Genomic DNA, 16,281 nt, shown 5'->3' on the forward strand with positions numbered 1-16,281 from the left:
CATATCACGGCTAGGGTTTGATACCCAAAGGGCCAAGACAGATATATGAAAGCCTGACGAAGAAATACCTTCAGTGCAGCTTCAGTTCTGAAATGTAGCCTAGGAAAGAAAAATACTCTACAAATGAAGGAAAGAACATCCTTACAAAAAGTCTAAACTAATATAATTCTACTTAAAAGAATTCACAAAATGCTCTGGTTCGTTTCCCAGCTATCAGATTCTAAATTCTGCAAAACATGCCCAGTGTAACAGCCTAGTTACTACATTATCAGTTAGTTAATCTAAAACCACCATCATGACTGAAGAGAGAACCCATCAGGACCAATCAGTATTGCATCTTTCTCGATGTTCAGTATTTGAGGGAAAACTGGCCGTAGGCATGAATGCGTGTGCCTTCTGTGGAAGGCTGGGCGCCGGGCTGGCAACTTGACACTGTAAAACTCCACTGCGAACTATGAGCAGACAGGTGATCCGCTGTGGCGACCCCTAACCAGGAAAAGCCAAAAGAAGAAGAAAGAAGATGCTTGTTCATTACACCAACCACACCCAAAAGTTCACCCCTTACTATCAACTAGTGCACACTTGCAAACACTTGACATATGACATCCCCATTACTTACAAGTATCTACACACTTAAAGCAAAATAAAAGTATGCCTGCCAAGTCTGGCTGGAAGGAATGCCCACCCAAAGAAGGGAGAGGGAGGGAAGTATCCCTGACAAATGAAGGACAGCCATTTTCACAGCTATGATAAAAATCCAGTGTTACAGGAAATATTGATGACCCCCTTCTTGAAAGCTCCTATGATAGAGCTGAATCTCGAGTGGCAAAACCACACACATGGAAAGCAAAAGAAAACATCAGAATCAAACTTAAGACCAAAAGTTTATGGTGACCAAGTTTGCCAGGGGCAAATCAAGCAAATAATGGCAGAAGCTACTGTTCAGAAGAGCAAACAAAACTAATGCCTAGGCCACTGAACAGAAGATCTAAAGATACACAACTTCCAAACTTACCTTCTCCCTGATGAAGCTTCTTCACTGAACGTGGAACTACAAGTCCAACTCAGTGCCAAATACCTCTGGACATCCCAATGCCCCACAAGTTTGGGGCTTTCAAGAGTATATGTTCTCTTTTTTTCCTAGTTACTGCCCCTGAGGGAAAGTGGAAAAGTAAAAACTGTTTAGGCAAAGAAACTCCCTTAAAGAGAAACGCGGTGTCCTGCAGAATCAATACACCTGTATGAGGCAAGCCACAAAGACGGGATATTATGCACAAGTGAACTCCCACCCACACAGTATAATGAACATATGGGATCACAAGACTGCAACAAAAAAGCATTTCAAGGTCAAAGTTTACAAGCAGTGGACACAGCTATTACTTAAGTGGAAAAGAATACACCCCCGAGCCTTGCATGGAGAACCTAGTATGGAAAAAGCAGTTTTGCCCACTCAATGCCACTAGTTAAGGGGACTGAAAGTTCTTTATCTAGGGCTGGGGACAAAGTATAGCACCAACTTAGAATCAGCTGTCTTTGAGAAAAATGTATTCCCCCTACATGCATCAATTTCTAAAGCAAGAAGCCACCTCATTTCTCAGGTTTTGCATTCCCAAAAGGCAAAGAAGAGAAAGGAGGCACAGGTGATTAAGAACCAATACTCCCGTCCCAAGAGATGTGGGAAGAGGAATCAGCCCATAGTGCAGAAGAACAGAAAGCCCATAGTGGTCCTAAAGCACTGGTACACTGAAGAGGAATTAACAAGGACCATCTCCAGACAAGTGACAAGTGGAGTACCTCAGGGTTCAGTCCTGGGGCCGCTCTTGTTTGGCATCTACTTCTCTGAAGTACAGGTCAACACAAAGGGACTCTGGCTAACAAAGTTTGCAGATGACTGCAAACTGGGAGCCATTATTGAATCCCCAAATGATGTGGACACTCTACAAAAGGGCCTTACAGAAACAGATGCTTGGTGCCAGAGCCATGGGCTCAAGCTCAATGCCAAGAAATGTATTGTTATCCCCTTTGGGAAAAACATGTATCCATGAATTACCATATAGGTGGCAGTACACTAAACACAGAAAGTGTGATAAGAGACTTAGGGACACAGGTGGACAGTGGTCTCACCTTCGATAACCACATCGCCACAACAGTCAGGAAATCCTTCTTTGTGGCACACCTCATCACGAAGGGCTTTTCATCCAGAAAAAAGGAGGTCATTGTCCCACTGTACTCATCCCTCATTAGACCCATTATAGAATACAACGCCCCATTTGGTATGTACCTCTCAAGACATCTGTAACAACTGGAAAGGCCTCAGAAATACCTCACTAAAAGAATCACAGGCCTAAAGCAGATGCCCTACGCTGACTGCCTTAAAAAACTCCAGCTATACTCTGTCGCATATCGTCTACTCAGAGGCGATCTCTGCTTAACATACAAGGCCATGTCAAACCCAGAGCTGTTGGACATGCTACACTTAAAGAAATCCCAATCCCTCAGAGCTACACGCTCCAGGGATCTAAACCTTGTCATCACAATAAACAAAACATGCTGGAGGGATAGGTTCCTGACCCAGAGACTCCCCAGACTCTGGAATAGATTGCCCATACATGTCAAGCAGAGTGCCTCTTTGGACCTCTTCAAGAGGAACCTTGACGATTGGATGGGAGAAAGGAAATTCACCCCCAGGGATCACGTCAGTCGCCCTGCTAGACAGGGGTTCTGGAAAGTAAATAATGTGGGAAGAAATAGCCAGGGAATTGTTATGGCTAGGCTTGTATAGGCCCTAGGGCTGATAGCCTAGTACCAACCTATGAACCTATGAATTATCCCTAGTTAAAACTGCTTTACAGATTGGTCAGACAACTCCATAGTTAACAAGCATTAGTTGTCATACTTGAAGTTCACGACTTATACAGGGGGAAACACCTATGAGACATGGGCAGAGGAAGACAGAACTCAACGTGGGGGGGAGGCTGTCATACAGTGGCAGCTGATCCTGGCCTGCATCAAGAGTAACCTAGAAAGTTTGTTCTCAAACCCTTTGACAGTACAGAGGAGGTTCAGAAACCATATCCTCCCTTCCCACTACATGCCAGCAGCCACCTCATGGAGTTGGTTAAAGTAATGATATTACCAAGAAGCTCAGCTCCAATCTAAGAGCAAGCAAAAGCCATTTAAGCAGCTCCCAACTCATCCATCTGCCAGACTGCAGACAGAGGCAGATGGACTCATCAGAAGAAAGTCCACTGCCAAGCAACAAAATACACCTCAGAAATGTTTAGCAATCAAAAAGAGATAGGCCAAACAGCAGTGGGGGTGGCTGCACCTAGGTCCAAGTTCCTACCCTAAAGGTCTGAAAAAGGGAGGTTGGCTTTGAGAATGTCATGACAACAATCACCTAGTCTATTGTCCCATGCATACAGGGTTGGAATATCTTCCTCTACAATAGCAGTATTTGTTTAAACCAACTACGGGCCAGAAGTCAGTAGCTGCACATGGGCTTTTTGTATTCCAGAGAAGTAAATTTATTTATGAAGTACACGTTTGCTTGTTGGCTTGACTTCGTCAAAATCAAAGACTGACATCAACTGACATATACAGCATGATTTACTTACTACAGGGATCAGAATCAGAAAGTCAGAAGTGTCGGACCCATTTGCTGGAAAAGGAGTGTGAAAAACTGAAAGGTTGCCAGTCAAGCTAGATAGAATGTTGTAGATAATTCTATGTCATTGTAAATACCAATATAATCCACAGGCTGTTTTATAAATGTAAGAAAACTAAATGCAAGAAAAACTGTGTTGTATGTTCTAAACTTCAAAAATATAACCACAGTGCACCCTACTGGAAGAAAGCTGATAAGGTAAATAATTTTATGACTGTGATCTCAAAGCTCAGAGACAGGATGTCTGGTTGAAGAAATTATTTCTATAGTCTTAGGACAAGAGTCAATTACTAGATTTTACATGTCAAATGTATTTTATTGTTGTGGCTTCCTGCAGGTGCAAGATTACAAAGATATGTTAAACTCTGAGTTTCTGTTAGCTTGGGAACCAGAAAAGTGTCAAGAAAGATGCAATCTAAAATGAGTCAGCAGTGATGTATTATCAATTTAAGAGATCTGAGAGAGAAAGAGATAGCATTTTGCATTTGTCTTTAGAACTGACTATATCACCAGTAGTCTGCCTTTGGTCTATATGTAAGTTATTTAAAACTTAGGATTTCTCTTAGAAATAGATAGAAAACAGAAAGATTTGATTAGCTGTTTTCTATATTTATGTCAGACTATCATACAGTATTGGTTTAAAGTTCTGTGTCTGAACACTTGACTAGCACTGTGTTGAATTGAGATTGGTCTTGTGTTTTTATTTATTATTAAATATTTTTAAAAATTTCAACTGTGGCTGTTTTGTGTAGAGATTAATTAAGCTCTAGAGTACTTACATGAATTTAGTGATACTGTACTAAGCCACTCCAATAGCCTTAAAAGTTCTGGTCACATTTACTAATTGGATAACAGTATTACTACACAGTGAAAGTCACCCTTTGGGAAGGGCCTTATAGCAGCTGATGAGTAGGGGTTCTGGTGGCAGTGGATAACTACCTTATAGCTTGGGTAGAAGGGTCATACCTAGTGAACCTGTGACAGCCTTCCCCAGGAGCGTGTGTTTGTATATAAATCATATCTCATTGTTTGTATATAAATCATATCTCAAAGTGTGTGTGCGTCAGCTACTTGGGCAGGAACATGAGGTTGGACAGAGGGAGTGCTGGGAGGACTTAGCTTGGAACCCTGGCTAAAGACTCCAGCTGTGCTAGTGGGGAGTCTTATTGGGGATCTGGAGAAAAAGGGAGAAACCAGCTCCAGACGATTGTGATCTCTGTGTGCTCTTAAGAGAAATTGTACTTTACTGTGTGTACTTGTTATCCTTCCCAATGTGCATGCCCCTCACTGCTGTTAGTGGTGAGGATTGAGGCTCCTTGATTACTGGGCCAGTGCACAGGCGTCACAAGGAGAAATAATAGTCCTCTGCCATGCAATAATGTAGTTCTCTACACATTTCTGGTAATTAAAGGAAAACTCCGCCCTCTCCTACAGTTTAACTCAATCCTTGGGTATCTATTCTCCCTGCAATATGGTTCCAATATTGTGTAGGTACTAGAAACCTGCCTCAACTTTTTAAAATTTGCATTTCCCTGCACTGGAATCAAAAAGGAGGAAGCCCACCTACTTTTATTTATTTTTTTTAAAAGCTCAACTTCTCACATACTTTGTAGAGGAATTTGTCTCCAGCTGAATGACATATCACAGACATAGTTAAATCTGTAGTTTATCAATGTCAAGTACTGCTTTCAATCTTAGATAAGCAATTAATCCTGCTAATGTCAGGAACACAGCAGAGGATATACAAAAAGGCAAAGAAATATACCTGTGTGTGTAGACACACATACAGTTACACAATTAACCATTTTGATTTGTTTTTCTTTAAAGGACATGAAATAGACACATACATATAATCTAGCTCTCCATTATACACAAAACGCACTTTTTTTGTACACGTGTGTGTGTGTGTGTGTATATATATATATATATATATATATATATATATATATATACACACACACACACTGATATATATGTGTGTGTGCGTGGGTGTGTGTGTGTGAGTAATATGGAATCATACAATTAGTTATTTATACTAAACACAGCAGAGTTGAGCATTATTAATGTACACATTCTAGTAAACGCTGCTTAATGTTTTACTTATTTAATGTCACACATTGGCTATGTGTTGCACATGCAATCTTTTCTAATGTCTTTAGGTCAGTATTTTTTTCTTTGTATTGCTAAGTGCATTTATTACTTGTTATCTTTGCCATGAAGCCCAAATCATTGCTGAAAAGGGTCCTGGGACCAGTTCACTTTCCTGGTTACCAAATTATAAATAAATATGAAGAAAAAAAAAAAAAAAAAAGAGGATGAAAATGACAGAAATAATTAAGGAACTAGTAAATCACATTTTAATTTTGCATCATTCATGAGAGAGAAACGACTTTCCACTGAAGACATTGGGGAGTAGCAGACGACTGTTTGTAGTCCTACTACTTGTCACCTGTAAATGTCCAGCAAGGATTATTTACTGCAGTGAGAGTCTTCACACCTCAGCAGGAGTGTGTGGGGGAAGGTCTGACAATTCTTTGACTACAAAAAATCCCTTTACAAAAGCCTGCGCAGAAAACAGATACAATGAAAAAAATGTTCTCTGTTCTAAGGTAGTTTGCTCCTTAAGAAAAAAAAAAAAAAAAAAAAAAAAAAAAAACAGGCCAGATGACACTGAGATGTTTGCTCCTGTGCCTGACTCCTAATCTTGAATGGCTGGGTGGAGAGAGGGGTTTGGTCTACAGGACAATGCAATGATGGATAACACTCTGGTGTTTTGTGCACATAAACGGTGAGAACATCTTCCTCTGTCACCACAGAGTCTTTCTGATTTGATTGTGGGCCACAGTCATCAGCTAGAAATTGCCATTGAACTGCCACTCACCACTTTGAAAAGGCAAGATAATGCTGCTGGCCTCCATATGCACACCAGCAAATGGCTGTACTCAACACTGATAGTTGGGAATGAGCAGCTGGCCAGCATCTCCGGCATGAACTCATCTGGTGAGGTTATTACAGGTATCTTTCAAAGCATCTAAATCTTTCTAGGTTTCATTTCTTTCTAATAAGCCACCATAAATCTGACTGCAGTTCAGAAAGTTTTCTTACTAAAGAAAAATTTTCTCTACGGGTTTCACCCATGTGCTCTGGATCCAGGCAAAGAAAAAACACTAAAGGTATTCATTCTTCAGGAGGATCTGCATGCCACAATTACATTTGTTGATATTCTCTTTTGAATGCATCATCTGCCTGGGACAGACAAAGAGTAAGAAGCACTTAACCATAACAGTAGATATTCAAATTTCTCTGTAGTGGCCTTTAGGTTATAGGGGCCGTGTCTTGCCCACGACAAAATAACTGGACAGCTTTCAGGAGCTCTGGCTCCCTCCCCCGCTTCCAATCTGACTGGTCAGTCCTGAGAAAGGAAAATAAGCAAATCAGACTGGAAAATATTCAGGACTCACTTGCTCAAGTTAGTATACTCATCCTGAACTCCACAAACAAGAAATAACCACAAAACTATAGGTAAGTGAAACTTACACAACTATACTATATTCATAACTCCCATAGCTGCAGTGACATTTTGGCTATATGGTTTGATTACCAAAGCCTATCTTAAAGGATGTGGATCCAGGAGCCCCAGGAAAATGATCCTAGCAAAGCTAGTCTTTGATCCTGAAAAATAATTCAGGCTGCAATGCCTTGCAAAGTTATGTACAAGGACCACACAGCTGACTCGAGATTGCTTTATGTCCATCCCTTTCCAATATGCCACTGAAGAAAACAAGGCCCTTGTAGAGTCAAGCCTTGATACTGCCTGGAATTGGTTTACCATGGTGAGCATAAATAAAAACAGCGGAGGCGACCATCTGGAAATAATCCTTATGAAATAAATAGCCGATCAGTTTTTCCAGATTTCCTAAAGGCCTCGATTCTGTTAGGGCAGTACTTCATCTGCCTATGCACATCCAGGGTATGTAGAATCCTTTCTCCCTGGTTATGTGGATCTGGATAGAACATTAGGAGACTGATGGCTTCATTCAAAGAAAAGTCAAACATCCCTGGGCATGAATGAGGGATCTGTTCATAGCGATACACTATCCCTATGGAAAAAAGTACAGTTTTGTACCTACCATAAATGTAGATGTCCGATAGACATGCAACTGCAGTCATAACATGTGGGTCCTGCCTCAGGCAGCCCTCGGTCGGCCGGATTCCAAAGTCTGGGTCCGACGTCGGCTGATGTCGCATTTCTCTCCGAAGTCAGAGCGGCTGGAGTACATAAGCATCAGCCGACGCCATTTTCTTCAGTGTTTCTTGCCCCAGATGCCAGGTGCCCTCCAAGGAAGGCTGTAATCAAATTGGAGGACAAAAACAGGATTCCAAACAAATAAATGAGCAGTAAAACAAATACACCATAACAGATATCCCCAGCTAAGAGTAACAGGGATAGGAGTGGACCCTAGGCATAGAAGGGTATGGAGGGAGGGAAAATCCGACTGCAGTTGCATGTCTATCGGACATCTACATTTATGGTAGGTACAAAACTGTACTATGTCCTTCAAGAATGCAACTGCAGTCATAACATGTGGGTAGAATACCATAGCTTAGCTGGGAAGGAGGTATGTTCTAGGAAAGAGATGGTGTGGCAATCAAACCCTGCAGGACTGCCGAAGTAAAGCCTGCTCTGGATCTGGAATATAGAGAGAGATTGTAGTGTTTGGAGAATGTATGCATGGAGCTCCATGTAGCAGCTTCTAGAATGTCTTTGGTAGGCACCCCTCTTAAAAATGCTGTAGAGGTGGCTGTAGCTCTGGTGGAATGTGGTATGACATTGGCTGGAACAGTCTTTCCATGAAAGGAATAACAGAATCTGATGCAATGTCCAATCCATTTAGAAATAGTCTGTTTTGAAATTGCTTTTCCTTGGACTGCAGGGGCGTAAGCTACAAAAAGTTGTTCAGACTTCCTACTGGCCTTGGTTCTGTCCAGGTAGTATCGAAGTTGTCTGTGAATGTCCAAGGTATGCAAAAGTCTTTCCCCCTTATTCTCAGGATTGGGAAAGAAAGCAGGTAGATCAATGGCTTGATTTAGAGAAACCCTAGATACCACCTTTGGCATAAATGTAGGGTTGGTCCTTAATGAAACCCTGTCTCTGTGGAAAATAATAAAGGGTGGTATTGCCATTAGGGCCTGTAGCTCCGAAACCCTTCTTGCTGAGGTAATTGCCAACAGGAAGGCTGTCTTCCATGAGAGAAATTGCAAGTCAACTGAAGCTGCTGGCTCAAAAGGAGGTAGAGTCAGTTTTTCTAAGACAAAATTGAGGTCCCAGGCTGGCACTGGGGCCTTTCTTGGTGGCTTAATGTTCTTGATTCCCCTGAGGAATTGTCTTAGTAAGGGGTGAGAGAAAACAGGAGGATCAGTGTTGTATCTAGCTGAAATAGCAGATGCATGTATCTTTATGGAAGAATATGAGAGGCCGTTCTTTAACATATCTGCCAAATATTCCAAGATAACTGGGATGTTCAGCAATGATGCATCGTGTCCCTTGCTGGTATTCCAATTGCTGAATCTTTTCCACTTTACTAAATAAACCTTTCTGGTGGATGGTCTTCGAGCCTCTGTTAGTATCCGCTGAACTTCCTTGGAGAGAGATAAGCTGAAGTTATTTATGGGATCTCCCAGGCTGTTAGCTGCAGTGTCTGAAGATTTTGATGCAATGTTTCGAAATTGTGTTGTCAAAAGTAGAGGCCACTGAGGGAGGGCCCACCTCCTGGTGTGACATATGCTCTGTAGTAGTGGGTACCAGTGTTGTCTTGGCCAATCCGGAGCTATTATGATTCCCTTGGGCTTCTCTGCTTTGATCTTTAGTAATACTGAGGTCATCAGTGGCAGAGGTGGGAATGCATAGATTGCTAGGGAGTTCCAGTTCAATGAGAGGGCATCTATTTTCCAAGCTTTTGGATGGTATGTCCTTGTGCAAAATTTTGGTAGAAGATGGTTGAGGTGAGAGGCAAATAGGTCCACTTCTGGCTTGCCCCATGTCGAAGTGAGTTGTCTGAAGGCCTTCGGATGTAACCTCCACTCATGTGGATCTGTGAAATTCCTGCTTAGGCTGTCCGCCAACACATTGTCTTTTCCTGGAACAAACTGGGATTGTAACTGGATGTTTAGACTCGGTGATTTCTCCCAAAGCTGCATTGTCAGTCTGCAAAGGGGGTAAGAGTGGGTGCCCCCCTGCTTGTTTATGTACCACATCACAGTGGTGTTGTCTGTCCGTATCATTAAATGGCCTTGCTGGAGTTGGTGTTGAAAAGTCTCGATAGCATGCATTACTGCCAGCATTTCCTTTTGGTTGATATGCAGATGTGTTTCCTTTGGAGACCATTGTCCTTGTATACACCTGCCTTCCATGTGCGCCCCCCCATCCAAGGTCTGAGGCGTCTTCAGTCATGGTCTGTGTTATCTGTGGTTTTTTGAATGACATACCTGTGTTTTCCTGGCTCACCAAGGCCCACCATAGGAATTCCTTTTGTAGGCATGGAATGAGTAGTATGATTGTCTCCAAGTTGTTGCTGTGCTGAGACCAAATGCTTTTTAGGTACCATTGAAGCTTTCTCATGTGTAGTTTTGCTAATGGAACCAGTAGAATGCAGGATGCCATGTAACCCAGGGCCTGTAGGAATCTCCTTGCAGTCATCTGGGTGAGTTTTGCTAAACCTTTGAAGTAATGAGTTAACTTCTCTTGCTTGTCTTCTGTCAGGTACACCATCTGAGAGGCTGTGTCTAGTTTGGCTCCTAAGAAGATTATTTGCTGGGATGGCTGCAGTCTTGACTTTTGGAAGTTGACTGTGTATCCCAGAGCATGAAGTAATCGTATGACATAATCCAGGTTTTTTTGTCAAGATCAATTTGTCGTCCGCTTGTATGAGGCAGTCGTCCAGGTACGGGTAAATTTGTATACCCTGGAACCTGCAATGAGCAATTACTGAAGCCAGGCATTTTGTAAATACTCTGGGCGCAGTAGATAAGCCAAATGGCAATGCTGAGAATTGATAATGCTCTGGCCCTGCAAGAAATCTGAGGTATCTTCTGCAGCTGTGTCTGATAGGGACATGCAGGTATGCCTCCTTGAGGTCCAGAGTAATCAGCCACGGCTCCTTGCCCAGCATGGGAAGGAGTTGCTGTAGAGTCAGCATTTTGAACTTTGGTACTATGAGAAAGGTGTTTAATGCGGACAAGTCCAGTATTGGTATCCATTGAGATTCTTTTCTTGGAACAAGGAACAGTCTTGAGTAAAACCCCTGTTCTTGTTGTGGAACTCTTTCTATTGCTTTCATTCGAGTCAGCAGAGTGATTTGCTTGACAGCCTCTGCCCTTTGATTTTGTGGTAGGTTTGGCATGCCTTGTTTTCTTGGTAAGGTATGAAAATGAAACCTGTACCCTCGGTCTATAATGTCCAAAATCCATTTGTCCTTTGTCAGTCTGTGCCAGTTTTCTGCAAACAGAGATAATTTCCGCCTAAGGGAGCTTCTAGTTGTTCCCTGGTAGGCGGTAGTAGAGGAAAGTCATTGAGTTTGTGGTTGTTGGGCAGGTGAAACCCCTGCATCACTTCTTTGGTTTCCTGGCTGCCATTGTCGTCCCCTGTAAGGGCCTCTGTATTGGCCTCTTCCTCGGCCATGTCTGTTCTTACCCCTTTGAAACTTTTCTGGATTAGAAAAGGACCAGTTTTTTGAAGGCCAATTCCTACTGAATATGGGGGGTTGAACCTGGAGGAAATCTTTCACAGTCTGAACTGATTTTGCTTTTTCTTCGATGGTCTTTAACACATCCTTAGCATTTGCACCAAAAAGCTTGTTCTTTTCCAAAGGTGCATCCAGAAGTTTTGCTTTTACATGATCTGGTAGAGGTTGATCTTTTAACCAAGCATGTCTACAAATCACTGCCCCTGTCATAGCTGCCCTACATGAAGCTTCCAGTGCATCACATCCACACTGCAGGAAGTGATTGCTTACTTGCTGAGTGTTATGTACAGCTTCCTGCAAAGTCTTCCTGTCTAAAGGATCAGGAGAAGCTAATGTTTTTTGTAAATCTTCTAAGAGATAATCCTGATATTGTAACATATGAAAAAGGCAATTTAAAGCTCTCATAGATAAGGTGGTGGATGTGTAAACCTTTTGCCCCATCTCTCTAATGACCTTGCTTCCCTGTTGGAGGGCAAAGGATTTTTGAGGTGGAGGCTGAAACTCCTTTAGGCCCCTGTGAAATAGTTTCCAAATCAGCAGAATGGGCCCTGAATAAATGGGAATGAGTTTCTGGGACCCTGTAATACCTGTCTGGCTTGGCTGGAGCAGGAGGAAGAGAATCAGGGGTAGCACTAGAGTCAGAATACAAATCATCCAGAACATCAAGTACAGGAGGAATAGCTAAGGGCCTGTGCTGAGGCTTCTTAAGGAAAGTCCTAAGGCGTTTCCTAGAATCAGAATATTCCTGACCCTGCCACTTGAAATGTTCCCTCATGGTGTGCAGAACTTTCCCAAAAGAAATATCCTCAGGAGGGGAGGCCGAAGGGATGGAATCTTCTGCATCCGAGTCCTCATAGGTCTGGAAGAGCTCTTCCTGGCTATCAGAGTGGACAGAGCCCTCAGAGTCTTCATCTGAAGGAGTAGGGTCAGAGGGTTCAACCCGTGGCCTTTTATCAGGAGGAGGCTGGGATGCTCTCTCAGGATAGGCCTGTGAACCTCTAATCATGGAAATTAAATCAGCAGCCATGGACATAATTTGTGTCTCCGGAGTTGACTGAGGTAAGGATTTAGGAGTAATATGCTTTGTTTTGCTGGCTGCCTTAGCCCTAGTGTAGGCCTTAATAGACATGGCCATAGGAGGCCTGGCAGCTCCACGTGCAGGAGTGACCTTGTCTACAGCAATGGTCTCGGGCATTTCCTCGGTTTCGGTATCCGGAGGAAAGTCTATAACTGGTGTCGGAGTAATGTCTGGAATCGGAGTCGTCGGTAATGCGGTGTCTTCGGTTCGGAGCGGTGGAGAGACCGTCTCAGAGGGAACCGGAGCACTCGCGCTAGGTTTTGGCGTGGAGTCAGTGGTAGATGCGGGCCGAGGATGTCGGTCCCGGTCTTTTCGCTTTTTGGGAGTTTGCGATGTCGGAAGATCCGACGGCATGGTGTAAGCAAATTTATCGCCGAAAAAATCTTCAGCGAACTCCGCCCGGCGCATGAGAGTGCGCTTGTTGAAGCGAGCACAGGCTACACAGGCCGAGACGTCGTGGTCTGGGCCCAGGCAAGGGAGGCAGTAAGAGTGGAAATCCTTATGAGGTATTTGTTTACCACAAAAAAGACAATTGTTAACTTTTTCAGTAATTTCTGACATCGGCTGAGGCAAGAAAAGGTCCCCAGCGGGGTACTTAGCTTTTTTGATGACTTCGGTATCGTAGAATACAGGAGCTGACCGACCGGCACTTGCGAACTGCTTCTGCTTCGGGCACCACGCGGCAAAAAAGACTGAAGAAAATGGCGTCGGCTGATGCTTATGTACTCCAGCCGCTCTGACGTCGGAGAGAAATGCGACATCAGCCGACGTCGGACCCAGACTTTGGAATCCGGCCGACCGAGGGCTGCCTGAGGCAGGACAACCCACATGTTATGACTGCAGTTGCATTCTTGAAGAACATCAGGTAAGATTCACCCCTCCATGTGAGTTTGCCACTCAGATACTCCTCTTGCAAGTGTCAGAGCAATGAGAACACTTCTCTGTGCAAAAAAACTTAAATCTGCTTGATGACCCAGTTCAAACGGAGATGTGTTTAATTTTTACATTGCAAAGTTAAGATCACAGGAAGGCACAACCTGTTTGCGTGTAGGTCTCAAGTTTAACGGTCCTTTCAGAAACTGCTTTACCAAAAGCATTAAAGAAAGTGCAGGATCCACGGCAGACATGCCGAAATGGATGAGGATGTACCTTGTTAAGAGTACTGAAGACATGAAAAGCTAGCAACTCTCGAATATTTGATCACCAGTGGTACATACTCCTTGGCAGGCCCCTGGTTATGGGGTAGACACCAAGGAGAAAATCTCTTCCATTTGTCAATAAGACCGTGATTCCGGCCATTTCGTGTCCACCCTTCTCCTCGACCTCTCCAAGGGATATGACACCATTTCCCACAACCTGCTTCTTAATAAACTCTCCAAACTAAACCTATCCCCTTCCTATACCAAGTGCTTCTCCAGCTACCTCACAACCAGACAAGCAGTCAAATGGAATAAAGTCACTTCATCCTACCTTAATACTCCCACAGGTGTCCCCCAAGGTTCCATTTTAGCCCCCTACTATTCAACATATTCATTAACGAGTTATACCAAGCCATTCCAAACTCCAGCCTCATCCAATATGCCAATGATTCTACCCATTATCGGCTCCTCCCCTTCTATCCCCAGTCTAAATAAACTTACCCAAACCGCCTTCTCCTCTACTGAGCAGTGGATGCTAGACAACCATCTGGCTCTTAATGCAACCAAAACTAAACTTACGTTATTCACCACCTCAAAACCCTCCTCCCTAGATAAATACTCATTTATAATCACCAGCAAAAATAATACTCCCCTAAAAATAGCCTCTGACACTAAACTACTAGGTGTACTCATAGATGATGAACTAAAATTCGACAAACATTTACAAGTAAATATCAAAAAAACTTGGTATGCTATACCGCCATAATGGTTATATTTCTCCTTCCACTAGGCTCATACTAGTCAATACTAACCTCATCCTAACCCTCCTGTATGGTGCATCTATCCTCACCAATCTGCAATCCTCCCTCAAAACAAAACTTTCACCTTGCTATAACAAGATATCAAAATTTGCAGCAGGTCACAGAGCCATTTCTCACTACTGTAATTCTCTTCACCAACTAAACTGGCTTGAGCTACCAAACCTCCTCACTTACACCAAAACTCATGCCGAGGACCCGCCTGACGGCAGGATGACCCATCTGTTATGACTGCAGCTGTATGCACGATGAACATCTCATTTACAACCCCTCTCTTTGTCCCACCCTAGCCGCTACCTTTGAAATGTATGAACCAGAACAACTAAGCGCTGCGGGCGGCACAGTGGTGCAGCGGTTAATGCTGTTGCCTCACAGCAAGAGGTTCTCCGGTTCGATTCTTGGCTGGGGTGCCTTCTGTGTGGAGTTTGCATGTTCTCCCTGCGTTCGCGTGGGTTTCCTCCGGGTACTCCGGTTTCCTCCCACATTCTAAAGACATGCTTCTGGAGCATTTCTCCCCGGGCCTCCGCTGAAAACAGGATCTGTGGAACCTAGTCGGACATTCCCGGTCAACAAATGTTAAATAAATAAATAAATAAACTAAGATCCAATTCCCAAAAACTAATTAAATTGCACAAACCCACACGTCCAGCTGGGAATCACCCAATGTCCTTCTCTCTTGCACACCTCCGGAATTCTCTACCATCTCCTATCCGCATTACCAGCAGTCTCTCTTCATTTAAAACCTTGCTGCACTCGCACCTAACTTCATAATGGAAGTGCTCCTGTTCCCATTCTACCTAATCCTTCTAATACCACTTCCTACTCTCCTAGAACTAAATACGCCATCATTGCCTCCTATAATTCCACAGCTCTATTGAACTATTTGACCAACTACTTAATAGTTACCCTATGCTGCTACTTTTTTTTTTTGTTTAACACAAGTGCTTTTTTTATTGCTGTTTTACAAACTATACTGATGTATTCTATCATTGTTAACCTTTTCTTATTATATTTACTTTGTATTCCTATGAGATAATCTGTACTGTAAATGTGCAATGTGTACTATGTATTTGTATTTCTCTGGAGCTTTTCTCCCCAGGACTCCATTGAAAATGGTCTCCTTGTGACCCAATTGGACTTTTCTGGCAAACAAACTGCAAATAAATTAAAGATTTTCTAGGAGCACATTTTCTTTCTTCCTTTTATTACCCGCTGCACATCCTATGAAAGCCAGCTGAAGATATTAGAGACTGGGGTGCATCACCTCAACCTTCTGTCCTGTGTGAGGTCCAGTCAGACAGGAAGCTTGTGGTAACTGCTCTTGGCCAGTTCCATAAAAAACAACGCTGCCTGAGACAAAAAGTACAGTTTTGTACCTACCATAAATGTAGATGTTTGAGTGCTAATACAGCTGCAGTCATAGCAGATGGGTTCTCCTGCCGTCAGGCGGGTCCTCGGTCGGCTGAATTCCAAAGTCTAGGTCCAGCGTCGGTTATCGTCGCTTCATCCCTGACGTCAGTGCGACAGGGGTATAAAGGAACCAGCCGACGCCATTTTCTTCAGTTTTTCTTGCCCCAGATGTCAGGTGCCCCCAGAAGGAAGGCAATACATAAATTTGTGTAATAAAGCAATGCAATATAATCAAAATACAGTAGTAGCAAGCAAATACACCATAAATGAATACCCCAATCAGGTTGTATGAGGATGTGTTAGCCACTAGGCCTGTCCCAAGAGGGGAAGGAGGGAGGGAAACCTGGACTGCAGCTGTATTAGCACTCTAACATCTACATTTATGGTAGGTACAAAACTGTACTATGTTCATCGTGCATACAGCTGT

The 16,281-nt window shown here is 43.2% G+C and overlaps 1 protein-coding gene across 1 annotated transcript in view; it reads right to left on the reverse strand.

Annotated features, from left to right (window-relative positions):
- CENPE (centromere protein E) overlaps positions 1–16,281 on the reverse strand; it is a 3,008,010-nt gene that overhangs the window by 991,172 nt on the left and 2,000,557 nt on the right. The gene's annotated exons all lie outside the window — the stretch shown is intronic.

This window comes from Protopterus annectens, chromosome 2.part1, assembly GCF_019279795.1.
Source record: "Protopterus annectens isolate FY-2018-M chromosome 2.part1, PAN1.0, whole genome shotgun sequence".
In the NCBI taxonomy this organism is placed as follows: Eukaryota; Metazoa; Chordata; order Ceratodontiformes; family Protopteridae; genus Protopterus; species Protopterus annectens.